At 36.3% G+C, this 16,966-nt stretch overlaps 2 protein-coding genes across 3 annotated transcripts in view; one reads left to right on the forward strand and one right to left on the reverse strand.

Annotated features, from left to right (window-relative positions):
• Positions 1-6,939, reverse strand: part of LOC127862277 (probable global transcription activator SNF2L2) — a 76,912-nt gene extending 69,973 nt beyond the window's left edge. For both annotated transcript variants that reach the window (XM_052401338.1, XM_052401337.1), the window contains exon 1: positions 6,804-6,939. The gene's annotated coding sequence lies outside the window, so the exon portion shown is untranslated. The remainder of the gene's footprint in view (positions 1-6,803) is intronic.
• Positions 6,940-7,955: 1,016 nt separating this feature from the next.
• Positions 7,956-16,966, forward strand: part of LOC127862279 (spindle and centriole-associated protein 1-like) — a 49,444-nt gene continuing 40,433 nt past the window's right edge. The window contains exon 1 of the mRNA XM_052401344.1: positions 7,956-8,105. The gene's annotated coding sequence lies outside the window, so the exon portion shown is untranslated. The remainder of the gene's footprint in view (positions 8,106-16,966) is intronic.

Raw genomic sequence — 16,966 nt, forward strand, 5'->3', positions numbered from 1 at the left:
ATTGATTTCAGATTTAATATGTATGGGTATGCTTTTGATTAGTGTGTAGTACTTCAGAAAACTATTTGAAGGTATTCCGTATATGTAGCATATATTATCAAAAGAGTAGAAATCCTTAATTCTGTAGTCATATAATTGGTCGACATATTTAATGCTTCGTTCAAACCAGTCTTTATAGAAAAAGGTCTTATTGTTTGAAGTTATGTCTTCATTGTTCCATAAAATTGTTTTACTGCTGGTTTGGGTTTCTAAGTTATGAGTGACATCACTCCACGCTGATAGAACATCAGACAAAAATATGTTTTCGTTTGCAATTTCATGTAAGATAGTATTGCTGATGTTACATTCAAAGATTAAGGAGTCACCATATTTTTTTAGGATTTTCTGGTAGAATAATTTCCATTTACTCGTATTGGTATTATCTAGGTATCTTTTAACCCAGCTGCATTTGATTGCATTTAAGAATGAGTCAATGTTCGTTAATTGGATGCCTCCATTTTCTACAGATTGAATGAACTGAGTTCTTTTTATTTTATCAGGCTTACCGTCCCATATGAAATTAAATATTGCTGATTTTATATCGTTAATAACATCATTTGGTGGATTTGGGAGAACTGTTAAAACATATATTAATTTAGGAAGTGCAAACGTTTTCAATACTGTGTTTTTTCCGATAAGTGTAAGTTTACGATGATGCCATGATTTTAAGCAGTTTTTAAAATTCTGTAATTTAGGTAGTATGTTTTTAAGAACTGTATCCTTTTCATTATTTGTGAAAGTAATTCCTAGCGTTGTGGCTTCATCGGATGTCCAATTACATTTCTTTTTTGTATTGAACATTGCTTTGTTTTAATTTACCTACTCGTAGCACAGTACATTTACTTTTGTTTAGTTTAAGACCCGATGTCATTCCGTAAAGGGTTAGCGACTCTATTAGGTTATGGAAAGAATCGTAATTGTCATTTAAAAAATAAGTTGCATCGTCAGCAAATAGGGATTGTTTGATTTCTTCATCAGGTTCTAGTGATATGCCTTTTATGTGTTTATTTGATTGGATGTGATGTGATAGATACTCGATGCAAATAATAAATAGCGATGATGAGAGTGGACATCCTTGTCGAACCCCTCGTTCGATGTTAAAACTGTTTGAAAAGAAGCCATTGTTAATGATTATACTGTTAATATCGGTATAGAATAGTTTGACCCATTGAATGAGACTTTCACCAAAGTTCATATTTTCTAAGCAAGAGAACATAAATGAATGATCAAGCGAATCGAATGCCTTTTCAAAGTCTGCAAAGAATATTAGACCAGGATTATTTGAATCGTTGAAATAGTTTATGCATTCTTGGATAAGACGAACGTTTTCACCAATGTAACGTCCTTTTATGAAACCAGATTGAGATTTTGAAATGATTGATGGTAATATTTTTTTAATTCTGTTTGCTATACTTTTAGTTGCAATTTTATAATCATTGTTCAGTAAACTAATCGGGCGCCAGTTTGATAAGGATTCTAAGTTTTTTCCGGGTTTTGGAATAAGTGATATAATACCTTGTCTTTGTAGCGTAGTTAAGTTTTCGTTGTTAAATGAATAGTTAAGTGAATTAATTAGATGTGTTTTTATATCATTCCAGAATATTTTATAAAATTCGATTGTGATGCCATCAGATCCTGGGCTTTTGTTATTTTGCATTTCTTTTAGGGCTAATCCACATTCATATTCATTAAGCAATCCGTCGCACAGTTGTGTTTCCTCCTGGTTTAAAGGCTTTAATAAAGCGTGATGTGTATTTTTAACTGAGGAGCTGCGCCATGAGCGCATGATACGCCCGTCGTTCGCCAATGAAGTAGTAAGGTAATAAATAACCCTTTGAATCATTTTTTTACTTCAGTTTATTTGTATTTGAATACATGGTTTATTTTATAAGTACATGAGCATGGAGCGCCGTCTCCTTGACATTCATACCATATCTTTTTTTGAGTATATGTATGCATTTCTTTAGAGGATATGGAGTTGAAGTAAACCTGTTATAGATATTTTGACCAATAATAAAAGAGAAATGTAGATGGGTAAGTGGTAGTGTACAATCGGAATAGAAAAAAGCTCACCTTGTTCAATTTTTCAGGGATACTATTTCAATGGAGCATAATGTATCCTCTTGCAACATCAATATTAAGATTGTGTTAAAATTTGAAAAAAATCCATCGAAGGATATTTGAGCTACGGTAGGACATTCAATGAAATCACGAAATTTTGACGAACAAAGTCCCATAACTCTGGAACAACAATTCAGAATTCCGTCAAAAACGAAAGGGGATCAGGGTTTATCAATATTAAGATTGTGTTGAAATTTGAAAAAAATCCATCGAAGGGTATTTGAGCTATGGTAGGACATTCAATGAAATCACGAAATTTTGACGAACAAAGTCCCATAACTCTGGAACAACAATTCAGAATTCCGTCAAAAACGAAAGGGGATCAGGGTTTATCAATATTAAGATTGTGTTGAAATTTGAAAAAAATCCATCGAAGGATATTTGAGCTACGGTAGGACATTCAATGAAATCACGAAATTTTGACGAACAAAGTCCCATAAGTCTGGAACGACAATTCAGAATTCCGTCAAAAACGAAAGGGGATCAGGGTTTATCAATATTAAGATTGTGTTGAAATTTGAAAAAAATCCATCGAAGGATATTTGAGCTACAGTAGGACATTCAATGAAATCACGAAATTTTGACGAACAAAGTCCCATAACTCTGGAACGACAATTCAGAATTCCGTCAAAAACGAAAGGGGATCAGGGTTTATCAATATTAAGATTGTGTTGAAATTTGAAAAAAATCCATCGAAGGATATTTGAGCTACAGTAGGACATTCAATGAAATCACGAAATTTTGACGAACAAAGTCCCATAACTCTGGAACGACAATTCAGAATTCCGTCAAAAACGAAAGGGGATCAGGGTTTATCAATATTAAGATTGTGTTAAAATTTGAAGAAAATCTGTCAAAGGATATTTGACGTAGCGTACGACATTAACAGACGGACGGACGGACGGCTACGGTAGGACATTCAATGAAATCATGAAATTTTGACGAACAAAGTCCCATAACTCTGGAACGACAATTCAGAATTCCGTCAAAAACGAAAGGGGATCAGGGTTTATCAATATTAAGATTGTGTTGAAATTTGAAAAAAATCCATCAAAGGATATTTGAGCTACAGTAGGACATTCAATGAAATCACGAAATTTTGACGAACAAAGTCCCATAACTCTGGAACGACAATTCAGAATTCCGTCAAAAACGAAAGGGGATCAGGGTTTATCAATATTAAGATTGTGTTAAAATTTGAAGAAAATCTGTCAAAGGATATTTGACGTAGCGTACGACATTAACAGACGGACGGACGGACAGACGGACGGACGGACAGACAGACGCGGGGTATACCATAATACGTCCCGTCATAGACGGGCGTATAAAAAGGGTGTTATTTTCAACATTTTTTCGTTTATAGAGGGTTTCGAAAAATAAACGTTGTTCTTCTAGTATTTGAATTCTGTTTGTTATATCTTTGCCATTGACTACTAATTTGTGTACAGTTTTTTGTTCACTTCTACGTCTTTCAATGTTTGCGAAATATTTTGTATTTTTTTCATTGTGTTCAACATGCTGTGCACACGCTCTTAGTATTATTCCATTGAGATGTGTATGATAGATTCCATCTAATATTTGTTTTTTTAATGTTATTTCATTTTCAATGTCGGTGGTATCATTTGTGTTTGTTTGATGCAATTGTTTTTCAAGTGTTTCAATGGTTTTGATGGTTTCGGTTTCAAGTTTGTGTGTTTCTTTTTGTTTAAATGATGTGTATCTTATTGTTGTGTTACGTATATTTCCTTTAATTACTTCCCATAAGGTGTTTGGGTTTGCATCTTTATTATTTTGAACTGTATTTAATATTTCCTGTTTTATTTGTGTTTGATATTGTGTATCTAATAAGATGCTGTTGTTAATTTTAAAGTATCCTGGGCCTCTTTCAGGTTGTATGTTGTGCAGTTTAAGTTCAACTAGAGAGTGGTCAGTCATGAATCCTGGTTTTATGTTACATGTGTCAATTATATTGCAAAGAGATTCAGATATTAAAAAATAGTCTAATCTACAAAATATTGTTGGTTTTGTGTTTGAGTGCCAGGTGAATTTGCTTTCGTTTGGGTATATTGTACGCCAGATATCTATCATATTGTAGTTTTCAATTATGTTATTTAAAATGTTTCTATTTTTAGTATGAGTATAAAGGTTTCCATTCTTTTTATCTAATAATGGGTTCAGGACAGTATTGAAATCACCACCGATTATAATATTTTTATCTTGGTTATTAATTATGAAGGATTGTAATGTTTCATAAAATGTGGAATCGTCTATGTTAGGGCCGTAGACGTTGATTAATGTTATTTGTGTTTCGTGTATTTTGATATCTATACTTGCTTGTCTGCCAATTATTATTTCCTTAAAATTATCGGCTGTGACCCCTATATTATTTTTTATCAGAAAGGCAATGCCTTGTTTATTAGTATGTTCTCCACTGAGATAGATTTCTCCGTCCCATTCATCTTTTAAGGTTTGTGCTAAAGTATGTGTCAAGTGACTTTCTTGTAAAAGGCATATACTATATTTTTTATCGTCTAACCATTTGAAGATTTTAATGCGTTTGTCTTTGTTGTTTAGCCCTTTAACATTTAAAGTACATAATTTAATCATTTAAAAATGTGGAGGGTGATGTTAATGATAGTTTGTGTGTGCTTGTCCAGTTAGTTTCTATCTTAAAACATGTCAAGTTTGTTTCTCTTATAAGACATAGGACGTCCATACATACAAACAAAAATAGGAAACAAAAAATAGGGATACAGAAAGGTGAATATTCCATAGATATGAAGAAGTGAAAAGAAATAATCACAGAAGTGAGAAGAAAACACAATGGACTACTGGTCCAAACTAAAAAACAAACATAATAGACAGAAAAAAACACAAATGTGAAAATGACAATGAATGTAATGGTAGCTTGGCTAAACATTACAAAGATAAAAAGAATAAAAGAACATATGCAATCAGTGGATAGTAAATTTTTTCATTATTTTTCGAACAGTTATGTTAAAATAAAGTATTTTTGTAATATTTTTAAGTGCAGATATCAATCAATATAATGTTATTTAAATTTATTAAGTCGATTTATTTTTAAAATAACAAAAATGTATTATTATGCTATTTCATTGTACGCATTTGTTAAATGCAGAAATGAACCAATATCAAGTTAATACGAAATAAATAATTTTGTTTCTATATATAACAAAAAACACACGTAATGAAACACTTTTAGAGTTCTTATGGACGATTATTGTTAATTTCATGTGATCATAAGATCAAAAAAATTAACGTATAATTGCCATTTACAATTGACTATTTACAAATTATACATATAATAGTAGCATTACACAAAAATCGATAACAGTGGTTATGCGACTGTTGGTTTAAGTTATGTACAATAAGGTAGGCAACAAGAGATGTCAAAGGTTTAAGTAGTGTACAACTAAGTAGGTAACAAGCGATATCAATGGTTTAAGTTATGTACAAGTAAGCAGGCAACAAGAGATGTCAATCTGAAGCGGTAACAAATAAGATTTTTTTCCAGATATTTTCAGGTTAAACATGGAAAAAATATAATTTTTAAAAAATTACTTAATTATTGTTTTTTTACTGGAGCTTTTTAGATCAAATGTTCACATGTATCTATATAAAGCATTTAATGACAAACTTCAATATCTGCCAAAATCTGTGAAAATGTCCCTCAATTTTCTTTCATGGTTTTTGCTTGTCATTCAAATCTACTTGGGTAAAACAATAACATATTAGAGAAAGTGAGATTTATAGTTTCAATTTTAACACTGCTTCCTTTTGGGTTTATTAACAACTCATATGGCACCACTTTTAGAAAGACACATTTGAAATTAGTTGCAATAATTCAACTCTAAGCTTTATAGCCCAATGGGCTGCTTAGAGTTGCAATGCGCTCTCTCTTGTCCATAAGTGCAAAATGTTATCAACAATGCAAGGGTTAAGCAACACACAAACTCATCCAAATAGTACCATTAAAAGAAAGAAATAATTGATTTTATTGACTTAGGTTTTGTTTTGTAGGCTGTATCCGCCATATTGGAAAATTGACTCAATATTGGTTAGGTCGCAATTCACCAAAATTTTGCACGTCGGGTTATGTGCTCCAGCCTATAAAGTCGATTACGATGTGGTATTCGATACAGAATACACTGTTTCCAATTTAAACATGTCAGCGAGAAAAGTGTGTTGAAACATCGTTGTGTTTTTATAGGGTGCATGCAAAGGATAACATCCGTAGGTTGCCATTCAGGTAAATTTAACATGTTTATTAAGTTTATTCATTATTTTCTTCAATTTGTCTCGAACAATGTCTGTTTAGTGAAGCGCACGGATTCGCTGCGCTGAACTGCACCCATGTTTATGAAGGGGTGCATATGGACTGCCAGACCCGCCATAGCAAAAATTATCAAAGGCTCTGGGAGTCCGTTTATATGGACTTATTTGAAATGTGTTGCTCAACAGTAGAAAGGACGCCATGGGCAGTAGAAAGGACGCCATGGGGCTGGGCTTTGTCATCATAAAAGCATAAACGAAACACACAAAGAAAACAAACTTAAGAAGAAACCTACATCCGGAAAGTCTGATGCGCTATAAGCATCACACAGACTTTGTCGCATACTTACGCTGTTGCTGTCATTAGTAAATGCACTATTCGGCGATTTCGTTTGCTTTATTAGTGTATTTTACCGGTTAGAATTTATCCGATAACAGCGATTAATTCACGTCCACCGCGCAATTTCTCTGCGCATTTCAATCTTTATTAGGTTACACTCCACATATAATCTATCTATAGTCAGTTTCTGGAACACAATTTTACATTGCTGACAAATTTATGAAGAAACGAACGCCTATGTCATTGACTTTTAAACCTCATTTAAATCTTATAAAGTGCATTGGCAATATACTGTTTTTATCAATTGTTAATTAATCATGCATATTACCCTACCAGTTAACATTATTAGAGATACAGAGAATAAGAATAAAGTACTCGGTCTGTCGGCTTCTGTTATTTTGGTTGGAATAAAAGCGGGCTCACCACACATTCAAAAACGCAAATATAACTTAATTATATTTGTTGAAATATAAAACAAAAACAACATTTTTTCAAAGGGGCTTCATTTTTAAAAAGGAAAACGATACATTAATTTTTAAAAGACACCCAACCTTTGAAAAAAAAGCTGAGATTTAAAAAGCCTGCTATCGCGATAATCTACATCTACATCGTACGTCGCTGCCGTCAAACTTGACAATTATGCGACGGGTGGTGAGAAGATAAAGTAAGAATGGGAAAATAGTAAAGTGAGAAGAATTTGATAGTTAAAAGTCAGAAGGTCAGTACAGATGCGTCCCCAGCTACGTTCTATCCCTCTCCCTCATGCCTTTCCGGCCACGGTGGCCGCGGAGGGGATTGCACCTCAACCGGCACAGCCATGAGGGGTTTTGGGGTTACTTTGTAGCTGGCGCTGACGGCTTGATTAGAAATTTAAGGGTTCTAATCCCTGCTTGAAGGATACCAAGTCAGGGGATTCGGCAACAGCGGCTGGTAAGCTGTTCCATGTCGGTATTATTCCGCGGAAAAAGCTATGCCTGTAATAAGATGTTGATGTGGAGATAGGCAGGAACTTGATGGAATGGCTTGATCGGGTCCTGATTGAGTCTGGGAAAAGGTATTTTGCTGCTGAGATGTCCATGAGATCGTTTGATATCTTGTAGATCATCGTCAGATGGGCCTTGGTCCTGCGTGACTCCAGGGTTTCCCACTGCAGGTGATCAAGCATAGATGTGACGCTGCTGGTGTTGTGGTAGCGGTTCGTCACATACCTGGCTGTCCTTCTCTGGACCATCTCCAGAACGTGAATCTGGTCCTTCTGGTAGGGGTTCCAGACCGTGCTACAGTATTCCAGGTGTGGACGAACGAGGGAAAAGTAAGCAACACTTTTTGCATTCTCGTTGCCAGTCCTTAGATTTCTGCAGAGGAATCCTAGCGTGCTGTTGCCTTTCCGTGTTCGTGTTACGTTATGGATGTGAAGCTTCCAAGACATGTCTTTCGTCAGTTCCAACCCGAGGTACTTTGACGTTTCTTCACTGGCACGTATATGGCCTTTGAGGGTGTAGTTGTGCAGTATTGGGGATCGTTTTCTGTGAACTCGCAGGATGCTGCACTTCTCAGGGTTGAAGGACATTCCCCAGAGTTTCTCCCATTGCCACAACAGATGGAGGTCTTCCTGAAGATGGTCGCAGTTACTATCGGAGTCAATATGTCTATTGACCACGCAGTCGTCCGCAAAGAGTCTTGTCTTGGATGAAACTCTAAGGGGAGATCGTTGAATACCAGGAAGAGGATCGGTCCAAGCACTCTCCCCTGAGGCACTCCGCTGACTACTGGGACAAGGTCTGTGGTTGCACCATCTACCACAACTCGCTGCGTTCTGTCGGTCAGGAAGGCTTGGATCCATTCCAACGTCTGGCCGCGTATACCATAGTTGTGTAGTATTGTCTGCAAACGCTTGTGAGGGACCTTGTCAAACGCCTTACTGAAGTCCAGGATGGTTAGATCGTGTTGTTTACCTTTGTCTAGGGACTTCAGTAGTTCATCTTACAAGGTTAGTTGTGTTTTGAAGCTCCGCCGCCATCTGAAACCATGTTGGCAGTCGGTAAGGATGTTGTTTCTGTCCAGTTGTTCCATGACATTGCTGACAATGATGTGCTCTAACATCTTGCAGCATATACAAGTGAGTGACACAGGGCGGTAGTTGCTCGCTTATAGGTAATTAAGTCGCTTTATACCAGTCTCTCTTCTTAAATATAGCTGAAAATGTTGCTGTCTTCCATATATCTGGGATTGAACCTGTTGTTTGGCATTTCTTAATGAAATTTAATGCGAGGCTTCTTGGCGATGCTAGCTTTTGATATCAGCTTGCTGGTGGTGAACACTAAGTCAGGGTCACTGCCGATGTCTGCACCAGGAAAAAGTTCTTTTATTTGTCATGTTGATGCTGGCCTTAAAACTTTTCTGCGCCTGTATGAAATTGATCTGGTTGTGTACATGTCCATTTGGAGCATGCCAGGTTGTTTATCTTGACTGTTTGTGGTTGCAGCGTGTTGGTGGCTTTTGGGGAATTCAAGAAGTCTAAAAATCTGTGGTTTGTTTTTCCTACGCTAAATCTGAATACTGTTCCTGACCAGTCTTGGTCCAACCTTGTCGTTCTGATCGCCTTGGGCAATTATGATGTATTTCTTCGGGACCTTGACTATGATCCGCTCTAAATCTTCATAGAACTGTAAAATCCCCTCGCCTCTGTAGTCAACTGATGTCTGTCTGTCTGTCTGTCTGTCTGTCTGTCTGTCTGTCTGTCTGTCTGTCTGTCTGTGTCTGTCTGTCTGTCTGTCTGTCTGTCTGTCTGTCTGTCTGTCTGTCTGTCTGTCTGTCCGTCCGTCCGTCCGTCCGTCCGTCCGTCCGTCAATACTGCCGGACTCCCCTCGCGGGTATTACTGGCAGGTGCGCGTGTCAGTGCAAGATAAAAGGGGTTTAAAAGCATTGAAAGGGAGACTTCAAAGCATGAAAGTGAGGTGATAATCAAAGTGTGATAGTGTTAAACAAGAAGAAACATATGTATAGGTTAAAAGTTGTTAAAAACACTGTTTTGTGCATTCAGGGACGACTAGGGAGTAGAGTGGGGCTAAGGCAACGCTTAAACCCTTCTAGGTCTGACTGCTGTACAATTGAGGCAGGTAGGCTGTTCCAAAGAACTACGATTTAAGGAAAAAATGTGTATTTGAAGTAGTTGGCTGATGTATGGATTTGTCTGAATGAGAGTGGGTGCATGTGACGAGTCATCCTCAAAGGCCTCTCAAGATATGATATCGGCGGAATGGCTACCAAGCCATGCACAACCTTGTAAAACATGGTCAATCGAAAAGAGGTCACATCGGTCCTTTAAAGTCTGACAGTCAAGTTCAGATTGCATACCGGTGACACTGCTGTAAAATGAGTAGTTGTTTTTCACCCATCGGACTGCTCTACACTGTACTTTTTCTATTTTGTCAGTATTATATTTGGTATGTGGGCTCCAGACAGAGGACGTATATTCTACCTTGGGTCTAACTAAGGTATTATAGGCTACTTCTATGATGTTTTTATTTTTAGTCTGTATATTCCAGCGGATGAAACCAAGAGATTTATTAGCATTTGTTGTAATGTTGGTAATATGTTTGTTCCAAGAAAGATCATCTGAAATAGAAACACCTAAATATTTAGCACTGTCTACGACTTCCAGGATTTGTCTATATAGCCTGTACTTGAATATGAATTTTTGTTTTTTCTTAGAGATAATAAGGACGACACATTTACTAGGGTTGAACTCCATGTCCCACAGGTTTTCCCAATGTTCTAATTTGTCTAAATCATTTTGAAGAGAGGCGCAGTCTTGCAAGTTGTTAATAGCCAATTATACAGCAGTGTCATCTGCAAACAAGCGGACTTTAGAAGAGATAGAGTTAAGAAGGTCATTAATGTATAAAAGAAAGAGTAAGGGACCAAGAACTGAGCCTTGTGGCACGCCCGATGTTACAGGGACTTCTGATGAGCATTCTCCCTCCAGTACATCTGTTTGCGTTCTACCAATGAGAAAAGACTTGATCCAGGTTACTGTCGACTTGTTAACTCCATGTTGCTGTAATTTAAGAGTAATTTAAGGTGGCTGACTTTATGAAAAGCTTTGCTGAAGTCTAGAAATATAAGATCTGTTTGCTGACCATTAACGAGATTGCGAGCCAGTTCGTCGACAAGTTGAATAAGTTGAGTTTCGCAGGATCGTCATTCCCTGAAACCATGTTGAAGATCATACAAAATGTTATGTTTGTTAAAATGTGCTGTGAGGTTGGAAGCTACAATATGCTCTAAAACTTTACAAAGAATACAGGTTAATGAGATGGGTCTATAGTTGTCTGGATCTTCTTTATTTCGTTTTTTTTAACAGTGGTACGACATTTGCAGTGGTACAAATCTTTGTTAAAATACCTGTGACAAGAGATTTCTGAAAGAGAATAGTTAGTATAGGTGAGATTTGTTGACGAAGACTTTGAAGGACTAGTGGCCTGATATTGTCTAGACCTGCAGCTTTGTGTGGTTTGTGGTTGGAAAGGAGCTTCAGAACACCGTTGACCGAGATAGTAATTTCTGGCATGATTGGGTGTCTGCTTCTTGAAGATGAATGAGTATTAGAATTCTCTAGGGCTGAAAAGCAAGATTGAGAGTTAGAGGGTTAAAGACTGACTGAAATTGCTGGTTCAGGATATTGGCTTTGTCTTTATTTGAAGATTTTGTTGTACCTCAAAATTTATCGTATAATGTTGAAATACCACATGCATCTTGTTTGGCGCCCTTGATTAGGCTGAAAAGTTTTTTGGTGTTAAATTTTGAGCTGGATTCAACTGTTTCTCCATTTGTTGTTTCTCTCTTTCTTCATTTTGAGATACGGAGGGAAATGAGTCTGCTGGAATCTGGAGCGCAGCTGATGACGCTGTTGGCTACCTCTTTCCTATCGATGGAAGCAATCACGTGGCAATAAAAAGGATCCTTATAGGTAAACCCATCTGTAACCCATATATTGTGCCCTTCATCTGTTGATGTTTCTCCGAAGCCTGGCCAACTAATGTCGGTTCGATGATGTCCCAGCGGTAGCTCTTCTGTTGGTGCATCAGTTCATGGACCTTTTCAAACGTATCGAGTGTTCTTCCGTTCCATGTTCATATCGTTGCTCCCTTTGTCGCCGTCTTAATCGATGAATTAACTCCAGTAACTAACTTTTCGCAACCATTGGTGGACGGGCGGTGGAGTGCTCTTAAGTTGTAAGTTGATATTAACCCCAAGATATACTGACTATTGGGTTCAGTTTTTCTTGATTGACCAATCGGCATCGAGTATTCCTTTTATTTACAAATGGCGGTATAAGTGAAGTTTTAACTCAAATAAAAAATAAAATATCGTACAATTAAGGTATTGAGCGAAATAGCTACGTTTTTGTCCAGAATTCTATTTGATAAATATTGCCAGCATGTTTTGTTTTGAATGATGCATAACCAGTACCGTGCGACATTTGCTATGAAAATAAACATGCTTGAACAAGTTTATTCAATTTTCATCAATAACTGAATAAGGGTGCTGGTGGTTTCGGTAAATGACAAGTTCGGTAAATTGGATTTATATAGTAAATGCCGTGGTGATTTCGGTAAATTGGTTTTTAGCTCATCTATTTTTTGAAAAAAAATTATGAGCAATTGTCATCACCTTGGCGTCGGCGTCCGGTTAAGTTTTGCGTTTAGGTCCACTTTTCTCAGAAAGTATCAATGCTATTGCATTTAAACTTGGTACACTTACTTATTATCATGAGGGGACTGGGCAGGCAAAGTTAGATAACTATGGCGTGCATTTTTACAGAATTATGTGCCCTTTTTATACTTAAAAAATTGAAAATTTTGGTTAAGTTTTGTGTTTAGGTCCATTTTATTCCGTAAGTATCAAAGCAATTGCTTTCATACTTGCAACACTTACTAACTATCATAAGGGGACTGTGCAGGCAAAGTAATGTAACTCTGACTGGCATTTTGACAGAATTATGGGCCCTTTCATACTTAAAAAATTGAAAAGTTGGTTAAGTTTTGTGTTTAGGTCCACTTTATTCCTACAGTATCAAAGCTATTGCTTTCATACTTGCAACACTTATTAACGATCATAAGGGGACTGTGCAGGCAAAGTTATGTAACTCTGACTGGCATTTGGACGGAATTATGGGCCCTTTATACTTAGAATATTGAAAATTTGGTTAAGTTTTGTGTTTTGGTCAACTTTTCCCCTAAAGTATCATAGATATTGCTTTCATACTTGGAACACTCGCAAACTATCATAAGGGTACAGTAAAAGGACAAGTTTCATAACTCTGGTTGTCATTTTTACGGAATTATGGCCCTTTTTTGACTTAGTAACTTTGAATATATGGTTAAATTTTGTGTTTTGATCCACTTTACTTCTTAACTATCAAGGCTATTGCTTTCAAACTTCAAATACTTTCATGCTATCATGAGGTTACTGTACCTGGCAAGTTGAATTTTACCTTGACCTTTGAATGACCTTGACTCTCAAGGTCAAATTATTAAATTTTGCTAAAATTGCCATAACTTCTTTATTTATGATTAGATTTGATTGATACTTTGACAAAACTACTCTTACCTGACATACCGTAATAGACTTCACCCAAACCATCCCCCATGCCCTCCCCCCCCCCCCTCCCTCCCCCCCCCGAATCCCCCTCCTATTTTTTTTTTTTTTTTTTTTTTTTTTGTAAGATCATCTCACAAATGACCACCACACCCTCACACTATACCCCCCCCACCCCCCCCCCCCCACCCCCCCCCAAATTATTTTTTTTGAAACGGTTAAAAAGCACAAATATTTTTTTTTATTATTTATGAAATACCGTCATCCTTCGCACCCAAGAATTCCAACCCCCCCTCCCCCCACCCGAATCCCCCCCTCCTAATTTTTTTTTTTTTTTTTTTTTTGTAAGATCATCTCACAAATGACCACCACACCCTCACAGTATACCCCCCCCCCCCCCCCCCACCCCACCCCCCCCCCCCAAATTTTTTTTTTTTTGAAACGGTTAAAAAGCACAAATATTTTTTTATTATTTTATGAAATACCGTCATCCTTCGCACCCAAGAATTCCAACCCCCCCTCCCCCCACCCGAATCCCCCCCCCCTAATTTTTTTTTTTTTTTTTTTTTTTTTTAAGATCATCTCACAAATGACCACCACACCCTCACACTATACCCCCCCCCCCCAAATTTCATTTTTTTTTAAACGGTTTAAAAAACACAAATATTTATTTTTATTATTTTATGTTTGAAATACTGTCCAACCATTGCACCCAAGAATCCCCCCCCCCCCCACCCCCATGTTTTTTTTTTTGCATTTTTTTTTTCGCATTTTTGGAAAATAATGTAATAAATGTCCACACCCCCACACTATACACCCCTCTTCACTCCACCCCTCCCTCCTTTGTGATTGAAAATGGGAGTCCCTTCACCTTTGAAAAGAAAATAGATGAGCGGTCTGCACCTGCAAGGCGGTGCTCTTGTTATAGAGGTGGTATACCTACAATGAGGAGTTAATGACACCTATTATTGGCTTACAATAACATCAGGGGCATATATTTGCAAACTGTGGATTAATTTTGAGTTGAGTAATTAATGCTACATGTATGCCTACGGTAAAGAATTAAGGGGCATGGATGAGCTACCTCTGAACTTTTTAAAACAAATTATTTTAGGAAATTGTAGGTACCAAAAAAAAAAAATATAGATTCCTGATTGAATTTAAAATGTAACTCTATTGAAAGTAAATTAACGATTTAAATAACTCAATGCTATTTTTTTTAAATAATTGGTGCTTTTATTTAAATAACATAATAGTTAGTTTAATGCTATTAAAAAAAGGTTCTTGTAAAATATTGTAGACATTATTTATTAAAAACGATTTCAGTTTAAATATAAAGCGCAATAGTATTGTAGACCACCGAAAAGCACTCAATTTCTCAATATATATACATGAGATAGTTTGCCAACATAATGAATATGTTGCCCAGCTCTTACCACATGGAGGCCACCTCTTGTAAGAGCCAAATGTTGAATTTCATATTACATATTACAATACACCATCAGGGGCGGAGCGCAAAAACGCTACAAAAATTGTGGATTGCTTTAAATTAAAGATCAAATTCCAAGTGCGCTTTATATATAACAATGTTTTATTATTTCTTTCTGGTTGAGAAAAACACAAGAAAAAAACAATGTATAACATATAATACGTGTACATAATTTATAAAAAGAAATATAATGATACACGTTATGTTTTATAATTTTGTTAAGTGCGCGTGCCATTGAACGCTGAGTGAAGCATAGAGATGCAAAATAAATTACACATAATTAAAAACTGATAAAACTGATAAAAATGACATCTAACATAACGCCAGCAGACCCGAATGAATACACTGTGTATTAGCAACCTGCTGTGGTGATCCCTATCTTATCAGCTTAATACACAGGCACCTGGCTACTGTATTGGAACAATGGGATTTACGGCCAAAATAACTGATTTCATTTTTTGCCTGAACAAATCCGTTGAATAAAAAAATACTGATAAACTTTGTAATCTGTTTTATTAACCAGGTTTTCCGAAGGAAAAAACTGGTTATTAGATTGGCGAATGCGGGCGGGCTGGCTGGCTGGCGGGCTGGCTGGCGGGCTGGCGGAATAAGCTTGTCCGGGCCATAACTATGTCGTTCATTGTCAGATTTTAAAATCATTTGGCACATTTGTTCACCATCATTGGACGGTGTGTCGCGCGAAATAATTACGTCGATATCTCCAAGGTCAAGGTCACACTTTGAGTTCAAAGGTCAAAAATGGCCATAAATGAGCTTGTCCGAGCCATAACTATGTCGTTCATAGTCAGATTTTAAAATCATTTGGCACATTTGTTCACCATCATTGGACGGTGTGTCGCGCGAAAAAATTACGTCGATATCTCCAAGGTCAAGGTCACACTTTGAGTTCAAAGGTCAAAAATGGCCATAAATGAGCTTGTCCTGGCCATAACTATGTCATTCATTGTGAGATTTTAAAATCATTTGGCACATTTGTTCACCATCATGGGACGGTGTGTCCCACGAAAGAATCACGTCAATATCTCCAATGTCAAGGTCGCCACGACTAAAAATAGATTTAAAAAAAAAAAACTTACAAAGGGGGTTAATTTTTTTTGTTCATTTCAAAAGTTCAGTTTGAGTTTTCTCCCTTTATCAGATTTTTTTTTCACAATGAAAACCTGGTTTTGTGACAATTTTGTCCCTTGTTTACCATATATTATTAAAAGACACATTTAAAACATGGATACAATATATATAGGACATATTTGAATCTTTCATTTCATTTAAAAAAAAATATATATATTGGATAAAATTATTATTATTTTTATCTGATACACTTAAATTAAGGTTTTTCCAACTAATTGTATAAAACATATATTAAAAACAAAAAAATCATGACCTAAAGATAAACTTTTAATATATTAATTACCTCCCTTGATTAGAATATTAATAGGTTGCAAGCCTGGATATTTAATATTAACACTTTGCAAACATCTCTAAATTGATAACATCAACTCCGTACATTTTAATCAGATAATTTAATTAGTGCCAAACAACTCAATTAATGTACACGCTTATCGACTAAAGGTGTGATAATCCCTATTTATACCAATTTACCGAAACCTCCACGGCATTTACTATATAAATCCAATTTACCGAACTTGTCATTTACCGAAACCTCCATAACTGCTCAGTAATATGTGCACAGTTTGCCAAATGTTGCCCACAAATGTCTTTTATTTATTTAATGATGCCTAACTGTCTCAACATAGGGATATTTAACATTGACATTAAATGTTTATGACGCAAATTTACGGTAATCGAGGATACCAGAAACCAGACAGTTCAAATTTTAATTTTATTGGGCAAAAGGTTTACGCTGCTGACGATTTACCAATGCAACTGTCTGCATCCAGACTCTTGCTTTCTTTCTTATCATTATGTAGTGGGCGTGTGATTAATAAGTTTATCTGCATGTTCATTTGATACCACTACTAAAAGACATAGAAATTGCTGTTTAATTGGGAAGTTGTACTGGGTAGTTGTACTTGTAGGGACAGAGTCAATAATTTGGACAC

The sequence above is a fragment of the Dreissena polymorpha genome, chromosome 16, assembly GCF_020536995.1.
Source record: "Dreissena polymorpha isolate Duluth1 chromosome 16, UMN_Dpol_1.0, whole genome shotgun sequence".
In the NCBI taxonomy this organism is placed as follows: Eukaryota; Metazoa; Mollusca; class Bivalvia; order Myida; family Dreissenidae; genus Dreissena; species Dreissena polymorpha.